The sequence below is a fragment of the Cavia porcellus genome, unplaced genomic scaffold (genome assembly GCF_034190915.1).
Source record: "Cavia porcellus strain 051 isolate PalLab524CR breed Dunkin Hartley unplaced genomic scaffold, mCavPor4.1 scaffold_6, whole genome shotgun sequence".
Taxonomy (NCBI): Eukaryota; Metazoa; Chordata; class Mammalia; order Rodentia; family Caviidae; genus Cavia; species Cavia porcellus.
In genome coordinates this window covers 82,236,565-82,251,280 of record NW_026947489.1, presented here as the reverse complement: position 1 = coordinate 82,251,280, position 14,716 = coordinate 82,236,565, and the positions used below count along the sequence as shown (strand labels likewise).

General features: G+C 46.5%; 1 protein-coding gene and 1 long non-coding RNA gene across 4 annotated transcripts in view; one reads left to right on the top strand and one right to left on the bottom strand.

The window, feature by feature from the left end:
* Positions 1-6,403, bottom strand: part of LOC100723911 (axin interactor, dorsalization-associated protein-like) — a 38,133-nt gene extending 31,730 nt beyond the window's left edge. For 2 of the 3 annotated variants that reach the window (XR_010048233.1, XR_010048234.1), the window contains exon 1: positions 6,173-6,403. The gene's annotated coding sequence lies outside the window, so the exon portion shown is untranslated. The remainder of the gene's footprint in view (positions 1-6,172) is intronic. The other variant, XM_023563827.2, reaches the window with a different exon arrangement.
* Positions 6,404-7,937: 1,534 nt separating this feature from the next.
* LOC134476280 (uncharacterized) lies at positions 7,938-12,862 on the top strand. Its single transcript, XR_010047861.1, has 4 exons — positions 7,938-8,446; positions 10,310-10,331; positions 10,993-11,375; positions 11,464-12,862. It is a non-coding gene; the product is annotated as an uncharacterized LOC134476280 (long non-coding RNA).
* The last annotated feature ends 1,854 nt before the right edge of the window (positions 12,863-14,716 follow it).

Here is a 14,716-nt window from a genome sequence, read left to right as displayed (position 1 = left end):
AAATGGTAGAAGGAAGTCCCCCTTATTTACTATGGTCAACCACCCAGGAGATACTCAGATTTCTGGTTTCCATTTCTTAATGGGTGCGGTTAGTGGGGGGAGAAGAAGGAAGATAGGGGAAGTGGAGTATTTGACTCCAGGCCATGTAGCAGTAGGTTCACTATAGCTAAGCAGGGAGGCAGGATGGTCATTTGCTTTCACAGCATCTTCAGTTCCAACATGGCGTGGATCTCAGGAGACACTGCTGGTTCTCCCCCAGGAGGGGCTGCAGTGGGCCACCCTGCCTCTGCTTACCAGGGACGGGAGGTGCTTGCTTGGCTTCCCAGAGTCCTAAGTTCCAACCTGGCATGGATCTTAGGAGACACTGCTGGTTCTTCCCCTGGAAGGGCTGCAGTGGGCCACCCGGCCTCCGCTTACCAGGGAGTTGGCCCGTTTCTTAAATTGCTTAAAATGATTTAGGAGAAGACTAAGGGGTGTGACACGGAGCAATTTTCATGCCAGACTGTCCCATTTTTGCCTGCTGTGGTTCCCTGTGAGAAGAGAAACTCAAGAGAAAAGATCAGTGAATACAGGAAGAGACAGAACAATAGGGAGAGAATCACAGAGCTCAGGATTCTCTTTGCTTGATCAGGGGGTCATCTGGGGTTTAAAAGAATACTGTCAGTACCTTCAGAGTGACCAAACACATGGCAGTCAGCCTAAGGGAACATGTGACCTCTCAGGTTAAAGGCGTCCTGGAAGGGAAAAGTTGAAACAAAAAGACAAGTGACGAGACAGAACTACACAAAACAAAGACACAAAACCACTAGTACAGCTAAAAGTCAAAACAGTTTTTCTCTGGCAAAATAAATGAATTGAGTCTGGAGGCTTCCCTTCAAATTCTGATATCAAAGTGGAGTGCGGCCCTACAGGGGTCCAAGATCCAAATGAGTCAAAAGACTCAAAAATCCAAAACCAATGATCTAGGATTCCCAGCAATGATTCGACCTCCCAAGGATGAGGGCATGCCTTCCTAAATAAAGTTAAGACTTTGTGATATCACTTTAAATGAAATGGGAGTCTCCAGTACTTACTTTATAGCGAATCAGTCCTCAGTATTTGAGTCAGTGGACTGTTATCCCATCCCAGATGAGCCCCCAATTGTGGTAGCCCATTTCCTGAGGTAAGGAGGCACCAGAGAAAACAATTTGGAAAAAGATTATTTATTAAAGCACAGGCCTGGCGACACAGCCTTCTGGGGCCAAAATGGAAGACTGGGAGCCTTACAGCTAAGGGGCAGGGTTTTTATCTCATGAAACCACAACATCTGTCAGTTTCACAATGTGGGGGGTATCACCGGCCCATTACAGACCAGGAACACGGTGATTACATTCCTCAAAAAGAAGCAGGGTTCAAGCAAGGCTTAGGTAAACAAGCAAGTCAACACTAGGTAAACATCCTCCCAGGATCTACATGTTGCATGGTTTCCAGCATTATCTAGAACCTTCTTTGGTTCCAGGGAATTTTTATGAGTCTAGAGGTTTTTACAAGTTTCAACACCAACCAATGAATCAAAAAGTAAAAAACAAAAGAAGAACAAAATAGCCAGGTATGCTAGTGCATGCCTCTCATCTCAGCACTCAGGAAGCCGAGGCCTCCAACCCTAAGTTGGAGGCCAGCTTGGGCTGCAGAATGACTTCAAGATCAGCCTGAATTAGCGAGACCCTGTCGCAAATCACTAACAAAACTGATATCCTCAGAGATTCCCTGTGGATCTTAATATCCTTGAAGTGTGCCACAGCATCACTCTGATTAGAAAACCATAAGTAGCTGGATGTGGTGGCACATAAGCATAATCCTAGGATTCTGGAGGCTGAGGAAGGAGGATCATAAATTTGAGCACAGCGTGGACACTCAGTGAGACTCCGTTTTAAAATTAAAAACAACAACAACAAACACAATACCAAACAGGGCTTGGGATATAGCTCAGTGCAAAGGCCCTGCGTTCATCTGGTAGTACCACACGTGCACAGGTACGTATACACAGAGACACACAGACGGGCAGGAAGAAACAGAGATACAGAGACAGATACAGACAGAGAAACATATTTGTTAAATACTAACATAATTAGCAAAGGAAAACTGGGAAAGTATTCTAATTCATGGAGAAACACTACTGCCCCAAGCAGGATCCCACTGATCATTCTCCTTTATGAACAAACACACAGCACTCTTATAACTAAGTATCTCAAATATTCATAAACCAAAGTTAGTAGGATATTGAAAGAAGAACAGATGCAGTGGTCCACCTCTGTAATCCCAGCACTCTTGTTGGCTGGGCCAGCAAGAGTATGGAGTTCACGCCCACAACACAGAATGCAGCCACCGAGCAAGAACTAATCTCCAACTAAGAAATAAAAATAAAAAAGGGCTGGAGACAGCTCATCACAAACTCCCTGGGTTCAAGCCCCATTACCACAAGACAAATAAAAGAGACACAGCCACACAAAGAGGTTTTATATCAGATCCACAGGACCAAAGTACATAAAGCATATGAAAAACAAACCATTTCATATAGATGGAAAAAGGATCGATCACTTCACAAGGTTGCCTAAATTAGCTCTCCAGTAGGAAGAAGGAAAAAACACTTCCTAAGTATGTGCGTGTGCACGCATCACCCTTGCTCAGGGTAAATCATCCTGGTTTTTTAAAAATCAGATAATGTATTCAGAGGTAAATCTAAGTCACGTGCAGAAAAATACAAATGAAAAAATTATGTTTGATAGGACTCTCTAAGCATGTTACTCAAGTCAGAATTAAACACAAAATTTGACTAGGTCATATTCAGAAATCTTCCCAAAGCAGAAAACCTCATAAAGTAAAGTTCTGGAAAAGTGGAAAGATACTTGTAATGCACAGAGTTGGCTGCAGCCTGTATAACCAAATATATATACAAAGCACCAGTAGGACTAAGACTATGATTTTGTTTAGTTTCATTTTGTATCTGTTTTGTTGAGGCAGGATGTCCTCTTGCTCAGGCTACTCTCCAACTCCTCAGCTCAAGGTGCCCTCTTCCTTTGGTCTCCCAAGTAGCTGGGACTCCAGACCCACAACCATGCCTAGCTCAACAGCATGGATTTTTTTTTTTTGGTCTTCTTCTTTGTTTGAGGGTCTCACTATGTGGTTCAGGCTGCCCTTGAGCTCACTTTGTAGCCCAGGCTGGTCTCGAACTTGCAACGATCCTCCTGTTTCAGCTTCCTGAAGGCTGAGATTATAGGCATGAACCGCCACACCTGGCTAACAATATGGATTCCGATGCTAGAAGGAACTCAGAACAACACCTGGTCTACAGTAAGTGTAATACACATCAGCTGGTGTTTCTGATGCTTAAAAAGCATAGACTATGGTGAATAAGTACTCAAAAGAAGCCCAAATGAAAAGTAGTTGAAAAGCTGGGTGAGATGATGCACATCTACAATTCCAGCTACTTAGCCTGTCAAGACCAGAGGATCAAGAATTTGAGGCCAGCTTGGGAAACTTAACAAGATCCCATTTCAAAATTAAACTTCAGAAAGCCCCAAGGATAGCTCGGTAGTACAGGGCTGGTCCAACATTAGCAAGGGCCTAGTTTCAATCCCCACTACTACTACTACTACTACTACTACTACTACTACTGCTAGTACCACACACACACACACACACACACACACACACACACACACAGAAGTGGCAAAAGATACACATTCATGCTCACAGCAGTATTGTTTCCAATCTTTCTCTCTCTCTTTTTTATCGGTACTGCATATGGAACTCACAATCTGCTTGCAAGGCAGGTGCTTATGCCACTGAGCTAAATCCCCAGCCCCTGTTTGCAATCTCTTGACAGACAGAAACAACAAAATGTCCATCCAAAGACTAATGGATAAACAAAATGTGGACTTGTGCTTGGCCTGAAGGCCAGTCAAATAATCTCTTGACTCAGCATGGGTCAAGATCTGGATTGGAGCCTCAGCACCACAAAGACAAAAAATGAATGTGGCAATGAGTACATCAGAGTACAATTCAGTCATAAAAAGAAAGGAAATTCTGAAGCCAGCTACAACAGCCATGAATCTTGAGGAAATTATGTCAGGTGAAAAACACCAGTCACAGAAAATTACACACATGGCTTAGAGAGCTCAAGCTCATGGAACATAGAACAGAGCGGTGCTTGCCATGGCCCGAGAGAAGAACTGCACTACACGTCTCAACAGAGAAAGAATGATGAGGAAGATTATATTAGGGAGCAAGTCAAAGATGAAAAACCTTAATGAAACTTAGCTGGGCAGCTACGGAATCAACTAGTTTCCTATCACTCCACTGCTCACAAAACAAAATTCAAAGTGTGATTGGCTCACCAGGTTTGAACAAACCCAAGAGCTTCTGCTGACTTGCCACACATCCTCTCCTACCCCCAGTATCTGGTGGCTTTATGTGAGTCCCACCCAGAAACTGCACGAGAATGAGACTCATAGCGTACATGATCTTAGCCAAAAGACCAAGAAGCAAGTATCATACTGTTAAGTCAAGCAATGTAGGCATAGAAACCATAATTTGAACCGTCCTATAAGAGCTTCCCTGACCTACCAGGCTGGGAAGAAATAGGTAGCCAGAAGTACTAAGAAAGCATTCTAGGTGGCCTGGCATTGAGGCACAACAAGCCTTGAATCCCAGCTACTCACAAGACTGTGATTGGGCAAGTCCCAGGCCAGCCTGGGCACATTGGCCAGACCCTGCAAGATAAAGGGCTCATGAGGGAGTGGTGCGTGGTAGGGCGCCCCTTGCTTGATTCCACCTTTCTTTTGAGGTGTCTCTCCCCCTCAAAAAAAGACGACCTGGGGTTGAATGGTGGCTTCAGGTCAACTAAGGTCTGGACTGGTGGCACTTCGAGGAGCATCTGAAAGGAGTGGCAATTGCTACCCTGCCCAGCACACATCGTGGCCATCCTCAGGACTCAAGGGGCTCTGATTTGCAACCTTTCAGTAATTTTCAACCAGGAAGAACCTGCAAGGCTAAGAACTAAGAACATTCACCCAAGGGGGTAGGGAGGGAGGGAGCCACTTCCCCAGAGCCATCACCCTGACCAGGCCAGGAAGCACTGGAGACACCTTGCAAACCGCCTCCCAAGGGCCAGAGAGCAAACCAGAACTAGACCCCACCGGGGCACATTTGTGAGGCACTGACCTGCTGGCTCCAAGACGCCTTCTCCACTCTGCACCTCAACAGGAAAGAGTCCAACCCAGGTCTCTCAAGACTCAGGGAACCCAGGGCAGCTCCCGGCTGGGTGGTTCCTTGCTTACTTTGCCAGCTGCTTCTCAGGTGAGGCCTGCTGTGAAGCACCTAGGGTCCCAGAGGCCTCCATGCTGCATCCTGGCGGCAGGAAGGCGTGCATGGGTGCAGGGAATGCACATTAACAGCCCTCCTTGTGGCTTTGGGGAGAGGTGAGAATTGACCCACAATCCCCCGCGAGAGCACGAAGGCAGGAAGGCAGGGAGGGTAGAGGGATGGCTGGAGAGAACAGTCCAGAGAGTGGAACCTGAGTGCACTTTGCAGTGCAGATTTGTAATGCCACCACGGGGGCCCCAGCAGGAGGGCGAATTGTGGGCCAACCCTGTCTAAATAATGAGTTTGATCCCAGTCCGGGCTACATAGTGTGTTTGAAACCAGCTTCCATAAAGTAGTGTGCTCGAGGCGCTCTAGGCAACAGGCCCTTCTTCATCTCGATGTCTCACACAGGGCTAGAATGTGTCCGGATCATGCTTAGGTGAGCTGTTTTCTATTACTGCGCGCACACACACACACACACACACACACACCACACATTGTAAATACATGATAGAAACCATCGGTTTATGCGGCTGCAAACAAAACCACTATGACAAGGATCGCCACAAATCAGGCATCACTCCTCCAGGATGCTGTGTCTCAATTCGCTGCACCCTTAGGCTGCACACACAGGTGGCAGCATGAACGCGGCTCCCAAGGCGATTGCTGCCTTCGCCCCAGGCCGCTTCCTCAGGACAGCCCGCCCCTCTGCCGTCCACACCGCGCTCCTGCCTGCTGGTCGGGTACGGCTCTTCCGAGGGGACCCACAGCCCGACTCCCACCAGAGGGCAACCTGCGCCCCTTGCCTGGCCCTGGTTCCCGGCCTCACCTTCAGCAGCCTGGCTTCCAGGGCCGCGTACAGCATCTGCAGAGGCTGCAGCAGCTTGGGAAAGCCCCAGGACAAGGTGACCCTGAGCCCAGTGGCTGACACCGCGTATATCCCAAAGGACCGCTCCCTGCGGACTGGCCGGAAGTGCCAGACTAACAGTGGCAAGCACTGTCCTTCCCAGAGGCGGCAGGGGGCGGGACTGCACAGCTACACCCTCCCCTTCCAGCTGTGCTATGAGCAGTTAACACAAGGTCTCCAGTGAGATGGGGCCGCGCGCCTGCAGAGAGGGGCGGGGCCAAACCTGGGCACCCCGGGGTCCGGGGCGGAGCGCCCAATGAACGAGGCCGGGGGCGGGGTCCCGTGGCCGCAGAGCAACGCCCACCGGATAGCCGCGCTAAGGGCACAAGGCACTGGTGCCTTTGCCTCTGGACCTGGGCGCCAGGCCTCGCGTGCGCTGCTCTGTGGCTGCGGGCCTGGCTGGCACCTTCCTCAGGTTGGGCGGGGCCACGCGTCAAAGTGCAGGATATAGACCCCTGGCCGCGGCGGGTCACCTCAGAGCCCGTGAACGCAGGGGGCAAGCGGGCTGCGGGGCTTCAGCGCACCGTGGCTGGCCGCTTGGCAGGTGGCGAGCATCCTAGGTGACAGAGCCTCCCCACGTTATTCACTGTGTGGACTAAAAGGGGCTGGGGATTTAGCTCAGTGGCATAAGCGCCTGCTTTTGCAAGCAGACAGTCGTGAGTTCGATCCCCGGTTTTTGAGTCATAATCAGGAAACACCAGTTGAGTACATTGAAAAAAATCACCCAACGCTTTTTTGATATAGGCGTTTGTTTCTGCCATCAGTTGCTGATCCTTTTTTTTTTTCTTCGTCTTTTTTCCTTTTGATCAGTACCGAGGATAGAATTCATGACCGTCTGCTTGCAAGGCAGGTGCTTATGCCGCTGAGCTAAATCCCTAGTATCCTGAACTTTGACCCGTGCCCCGCCCAACCCGGCAAAGGTGCCAGCCAGGCCCGCAGCCACAGAGCAGCACGCTCGAGGCCAGGCGCCCAGGTCCAGCGGTAAAGGGGCCAGAGCCTCGTGCCCTTAGCGCGGCTACATGGCAGGCATTGCTATGAGGCAACGGGACCCCGCTCCCGGCCTCGCTCATTGGGCGCTCCCCCGAACCCCCACGGTGCCCAGGTTTGGCCCCGCCCCTCCCTGCTGGCGCGCGGCCCCATCCATGTGTTAACGGCTCATAGCGCAGCTGGAAGGGGAGGGTGTAGCTGTGCAGTCCCGCCCCCTGCCGCTTCTGGGAAGGACAGTGCTTGCCACTGTTAGTCTGGCCCTTCCGGCCAGTCCGCAGGGAGCGGTCCTTTGCGATGGACGCGGTGTCAGCCACTGGGCTCGGGGTTACCGTGTCCCGGGGCTTTGCCAAGCTGCTGCGGCCCCTGAAGCTGCTGTACTCGGCCCTCGAAACCCGGCTGCTGAGGGTGAGGCCGGGAACCAGGGCCGGGCGAGGGGCGCGGGTCGCCCTTCGGTGGTAGCCAGGCTGTGGGTCCCCTCGGAAGAGCCGTACCCGACCAGCAGGCAGGAGCGCGGTGTGGACGGCAGAGGGGCGGACTGTCCTGAGGAAGCGGCGTGGGACGAAGGCAGCGATCGCCTTGGGAGCTGAGTTCATGCTGCCACCTGTGTGTGCAGCCTAAGGGTGCAGCGAATTGAGACACAGCATCCTGGAGGAGTGATGCCTGATTTGTGGCGATCCTTGTCATAGTGGTTTTGTTTACAGCCGCATAAACCGATGGTTTCTATCATGTATTTACAAAGTGTTGGGTGTGTGTGTTTGCGCGCGCGCGCGTCTGTGCAGTAATAGAAAACAGCTCACCTAAGCATGATCCGGACACATTGTGGCCATGTGTGAGACACTGCGATGAAGAAGGGCCTGTTGCCAACCTGGAAATAGGCTCAACTCACTCCCTATGTTTAGAGACTCCACATACCTGAAAAGAACGCGAGCCTGCCTGTATCCCCTTTCCTGCAGTTTCATCAAGGCACATGGAAGTTGGTTTAGACTTGAGAAGAGATTGAGAGTATCTGTGAAGATCCTTTGTGATTGCTCTGCCAGTTCTGTTAACGTTTCCATTATTTGTGCCCGCCCTTTTCAGCTGGTTGCTACCTTGCCTGAGCATGTTCAGCCCGGGCCTGACTTTTATGGGCTCCCCTGGAAGCCTGTGTTGTTCACTGCCTGTTTGGGAATCGTTTCGTTGGCCATTTTCTTCTGGAGGACGGTCCTTGCTGTGAGTGAATTAACTTGTTCTTTGACTTCTGAATACATCGAGCATTCTATTATCATTGGCCATTTCAGTTATTAACATAAACAAATCAGTAGTTATAATTCAAGCCAGTTTTCTGAAATAATTTAATGTAACTTTGGTATTGGCAAGGACTTAAGAGCAAGCTAAGCATATCCACTTGTTAGTAGAGTTGGGGACTCGTACAGCCATCCTGAAAAGCCTTTAATAATTCTATATATCACAAGCCTTTAAAATGGGATACAAAACAGGATAAGAAATATACATTGTTTTCATATGGTATGATAATATCAGTACACGATCTTAAAGAAATAAATTACATGTTAAGATTTTATACAAAGGTGTTAGATGAAATAGTATTTAATAGAGTAATAACTGGGCGAAACCTAAATGATCTGTATTAGGGAATATCATGTTTCATCTTATTTATATCCACAGAACAGAATAATTAGGCTGCTGTGTGTATTTCAAAGGCAGGGGGCAAAGAAGTTGTTTACAATTTAATGTGAAGTGGGAAAAGTGGAAACGGACCGTGAGGTGTTGATAAACTGTGCTGTAGAAACACACAGGGCAAGAAACACAGTATGATGGTAGAAACGTCGAGGCAAGATCAGGCATAGTGGTGTGTGTGTTCCTGCAGCCCTGGTGGAGAGGGAGGCTGAGGCAGGAGAAGTGCAAGTTTGAGCCCAGCCTGGGCAACTTGGTCACTTACCAAGAGCCTGTCTCAAGAATTAATGGGAAGGCTGAGAATGTAGTTCATTGTGAAGGCCCTGTCCCCGGTGCCAAAAAACAACTCCAAAACAGCACCTTATTAAAGATTCCTGTGAGGACTTCTCGAATCTCACTGAACAGCTTCTTGCATGAAAGAACACCTGGAAGGGTAAGCAGAAGTGTGTGTGGGTGAAAACGTGCTGTTTCCCCTGCTCCTCTCCATTGCTCCCCTGCAGCTGCTCCCCAGCAGGGCTCTCAGGCTCAGCCCTGCAGCTTCACACCCTGCACCTGGGCTCACTTCCTCCCGCTCCCTGAGGTTGAGTGGCTCTGAGGCACTACTCCTCATCCTGGAGAGGACAGTCGTCCCCCTCAACCCCATGGCCACTGCGCTCTGCTGTCCTACACTTTTCTTTATAGCACTCGGAAGAAGACAGAGTCTGTATTACAGAGAAGTGCAGTAATCGCTGCTGTGGTCTTTAGTTAGTTACAGTTTAGGATTTATGACCCCAGAAGTCACTGAGAGGAAGAACTGGGTCTGTGCTCTTCCTAGAAGCCGTTAGCTGTCATTTCTCTGTGTTCTTCTGGTGTCTTCCCTTTTGCTTAGATTTATTATTGATTTTGGGGTCTGGGGAAATCAGATGATGAGGTGTATTAGATTATTTCTTAATTGCATCAATAGATCACTTGAAATAGGGTTTCTGAGGTATCTTCCAGTGAGTGAGAGGTGTATCTTAGTGCAAAGATTATGCTGGTAATCTTGCTCGCCAGTCTTCCATATGGTCACCATTTCGAGACTGCATGCTTGCTGTTCGGGATTGTCAAGTAATTCTGAGTAAATAATAATGCGTGTATTATAAAAACAAGCATTTCACTGTTGAAGACAAAGGCTCATCTCGTAAGCTTGGTGTTCACTTGGTACGGCACATAAACCTGTGTGTAGCTATGAAGTAAGACACACTCCTTACTGTTCTTCTGTATCAGAGGCTATTTATAATACATTTTTAATTGTATGGATTTATCCTGAACTAAACAGTTGCTAAATTTTCATTTGGTTATGATCCTGACTTGTCTTAGGAACTATGTATTTCTTTTAATCAAATTTTTGACATCAAATTTAATTCTCTCTTTCTCTTCTAGGTCAGGAAGAGAACATACCAAGGTAAATCTCTTCCTGTTGGTGTTTGGGAGGACTTTTAGGCAGGCTAGGAGAGACAGTGACTTTGGTGTCTGATATGACTTACTAACTGCTCCACATTTTACTGTTGCTACTTACCATGGTATAGCAGGGAGGATGATGGTATTGGCTGAGATAGGAGATGTGGGGGTAGGGGGGTGACTGCTTACATGGAGCAGATGGAGCGTGGCTGGACCACACAGGTGTGGAGAGAGGACAGTGTGTCTGTGCTAGGGACACCTCGGCCCCTATAGGTTTATCAGCACAGGAGCTCGAAAGACAGCAGTGTGGATCAGTAGCCTGAAGTTGCTGTTTCTCTTTGCAAATGACATTCATTTCAAGTGATTCCATTGTCAGAGAACAAGTGTCTTTGTGAAGTGAGCCTCTCCAACTATGTAACATTTTACTATATCTCCTGCCTTTGCGGTAAATTGCTATCTCATCAAAACAAATGTTACTATTGTTTTCTTAAAGTTTAACAGTGTCCTGTGCACTGTTGCTGTTAGCTGCGGGTCTCTCTGGAAAGGCAGATAGCTGTGCGAAGCTCTGTCTCTCATGGAGCCTCACACGAGTCCTTGCTGCTGAGACACTGTGCAACTCAGTTCCATTTAGTGCTCCTAACACTGGCTTTTTCCTCTATTTATAGTCACTGAACAGCAGATTGCTGAGAAGCTGAAGAATACCATAAAGGACAATGCAGAACTTGTCCAAAAAGTATCAAGTTATAAACAGAAGGTAGAACCTGTTTCACAGCCCCTCCTCTAGGGTGTCTGTGGTGTAGCTCAGTTATTATGGTATTTTGAAGACCTATGTTCTCACTTCATCATTTCCCCCTGAGCCCTCCAGATCTTACGCACCATCCTGTATAAAGTGAACATTCTGCTCGCTTCCTTGGAACAAGGTTTCTTTTGGTAGCACAGTGACTTCTGTTACTTAGTTCTGCATGTGTTTTTTACATAGATCGAGGAATTAAAGAAGCTTATTCTGGAGACAAAGGAAAAAAATTCTCCTCAAACAATTAAATACAAGGTAAAAGTCCTTCTCTTTTTGGGATTATAGTCTAAAAACAGAAGCAGGGATTAATGTGTATTGTTACTTTTAATATCTTTTCGAATAGGCTGAAATCAAGGTGCTTGAAGAAAGAAATAAATTTCTGACGGGTATTGCCAAAACTGTTGGTGTTATATTCAAATCTGAGAGGAAACCTAACATGCAAAATCAGGATTTGGTGAGTTCTGCTGCTGCATGTTACTACAGTTGTATTTTTAGCTATTTCATAAATTAGCTGAATTGTTCCCATGCTGTTAACTCCTTAAGATTAGGAATAACAGAACAGAACATGCCTGTACCCATTTTGAGGGTGTTTTAGTACTAACCCAGTAGGACCTTTTTATAGGCATGGGAAGTGTTTTGATCCTGAAATTTGGATAATTTCATAGCTGAGTCCTCCAGAACAGACAGAGTCACTAAGAAACTGGTCCAGTTGAGTAGTCTGTGTAAACTGGTTTTATTTCACAGTAGACTCTGTGCCTTTCGAATAGTTTTAAAATCCCCTAAGTGGAAATGTAGTGAGGAGAGTTCTCATGCTTCCCGCCTCCTGTGTGGCCTGATCCTTTGCTCAGCACAGACCAGGTAAGTTGCCCATTTTCAGTCCTTTGTGCACCATGCTCTTTGGCGGGAAGTCATGACACAAAACCTGCAGTTAATCCCCGGTACCAATGAAAAGGAAAAAGACAAAAGACAAAAAAAAAAAAAAAAAAAAAAAAGAACGGTGGCTTAGGGTCACCCCTTGAGCCTGGATTGTCATAAATATTGAGAAATTCTGCACATGAGACACTATCCCCCGAGCCCAGCCACGCCTAGCCATCGGTGTGCAGAGGAGGAGCTGGGCGGATCTGGAGTGCCTGCAGAAGCCCCTTAATTTGTCTGGAGAACTGAATATCTCTGCAAGCAGGAGGGATCGCAGGTTCCTGAGGCACCTCGGCCTGTGGTGAGTGCTCAGCACACTCTGCCCAAATCTCAGACTGTTCCGGACCCCCCAGGCTTCCGGGTGCAGTGAAGTGGAGCAGCAAGTTAGAGACCACTACATCGGCCTCCCCATCCTGGATGCACTTGGAGGTCTGCTGAGCTTCCAATGGGTGGGCGGGCCCACACTATCCCCAGAGCCCAGCCTGTTTTGCTGCTGCGTCTTCCTTTGTCTGGAGGACTGTAGATATCTCTGCAAGCAGGGAGGGATCACAAGCTCCTGAGGCACCGCGGCCTGTGGTGAGTACCCTAACCCAGCTGCGATTGAAGAGCTGTGGAGCTTCCAAGGGGCAGGTGGGCGCACAGTGTCCCTGAGGCCCAGCTTGTCTGGAACTGCGGAGTTCTGAACAAGCAGAGGAGGGCCACTGGTTCTGTAGGCCCAATGGCTTGGGGTAGCACGGTGTCAGAGTCTCAGTAGCTCCAAACATAGAAGGGGATTTTCAAAAGATACTGAGGAAGCTTTCAAATAACACTTGAAACACAGAAATATAGGAAAATGACAAAACGAAAGACCACATTACAACCTCAAACCTCCAGCCCATCTCAGGAAACCCTAGGAGGAATGTATTTAGAAGAAAATATATCCCATCCACCTCATATATCAGACACAATAGCTACTGAAATTGACAAGCAACTCCAGGAAGCTTTAAAGAAATTCAAACTCGAAATAATCTCCCAGATAAAAGAAGAAATGATAAAAGAAATGAAAGAGATTCTAAATATATCTAAAGAAAACACAGATAAAAAATTGGAGGAACTAAACAAAAAGATAGAATCCCTAGACGAGCAATATAAGAAACAAACAGAATACATAATGCAGATGCACAGAGATATACAGGAAATAAAAAACTCCACTGAAAGTTGTAAAAACCTCCTTAATGAAAGTGAAGATAGAATTTCAGACTTGAAGACAGGATTGCAACTAGTGAACAGGAAAGGAAAGATCTTTTAAAAATAACAAGGAATCAGGAAACAACAATTCAACAACTGCAAGACGATGCAAAGAAGAATAACATAAGAATGATAGGGATTAATGAAAAAGAAGGAGACAACATAAAGGACGTCAAGAGGATATTTAGAGAAGTAATAGCTGAAAATTTCCCAAGCATGAGATCAGCAACTGACATCAGGATCAGTGAAGCATATAGAACTCCAAATAGTCATAACCAAAATAAAACTACACCCAGACATATAATAATCACCATCCCAGAAATCCAACACAAAAATAGATTATTAAAAGCTGTCAGAGAGAAAAGACAGATCACTTATAAAGGAAAACCTATCAGAATCACAGCAGACTTCTCATCACAAACAATAAAGTCAAGAAGAGCATGGAGTGAAGTATTCCAGATCCTAAAGCAAAATGATTTCCAACCTAGACTGATATATCCTGAAAAACTATCATTCAAAATAGATGGTGAAATACGATACTTCCATGACAAAGAACAGCTGAAGAACTTCATGAGCACCAAACCAACCCTGCAAAAAATATTGAAAGACAGTTTAGATACACAAAGGAAAAAACCACTAAGCAAAGCAAACAATTAAACAGAACAGAAAGATAAAGATGCAACAGCAGAGAGATAACATTCCTACAATTAACCAGCATTTAACAGTAATAACCATTAATGTAAATGGTCTCAATGCACCAATCAAAAGAAACTGACTAGCAGAATGGATCAAGAAACAAAATCCAACCATATGCTGTTTACAGGAAACCCATCTAACCCAGAAGGATACTCACAGACTGAAAGTCAAAGGATGGAAAACAATTCTTCATGCAGCAGGAATCCAAAAAAAGGCAGGAGTAGCCATTCTGTTTGCAGACAACGTGAACTTTAAACCAACAATGACCATAAAGGATAAAGAAGGTCACTACATACTCGTAAGGGGAAAACTCCAAGAGGAAGAGATAACTATCTTAAATATATACGCACCAAACTCCAGAGCACCCAGTTATATAAAACAATTATTAACAGAAATGAAAACTCAAATTATCAGTAACACAATTGTAACAGGAGACCTTAATACACCATTGACACCAAGGGACAGATCAACCAGACAGAAAATGAGCAAAGAAATAACAGAACTGAATCATACCTGTGAACAAATGGGTTTGATAGACATATACAGAATGTTCCACCCAACAACATCAGAATACACATTCTTCTCAGCAGTACATGGATCATTTTCTAAAGTAGACCATATATTAGCTCACAGAACATATTTAAACAAGTGCAAAAGAGCTGAAATCATCCCTTGCATTTTATCGGATCATAGCGCTCTGAAATTAGAAATTAATGATAAAAGATACTGCAAAAACCCCACAAACACATGGAAACTGA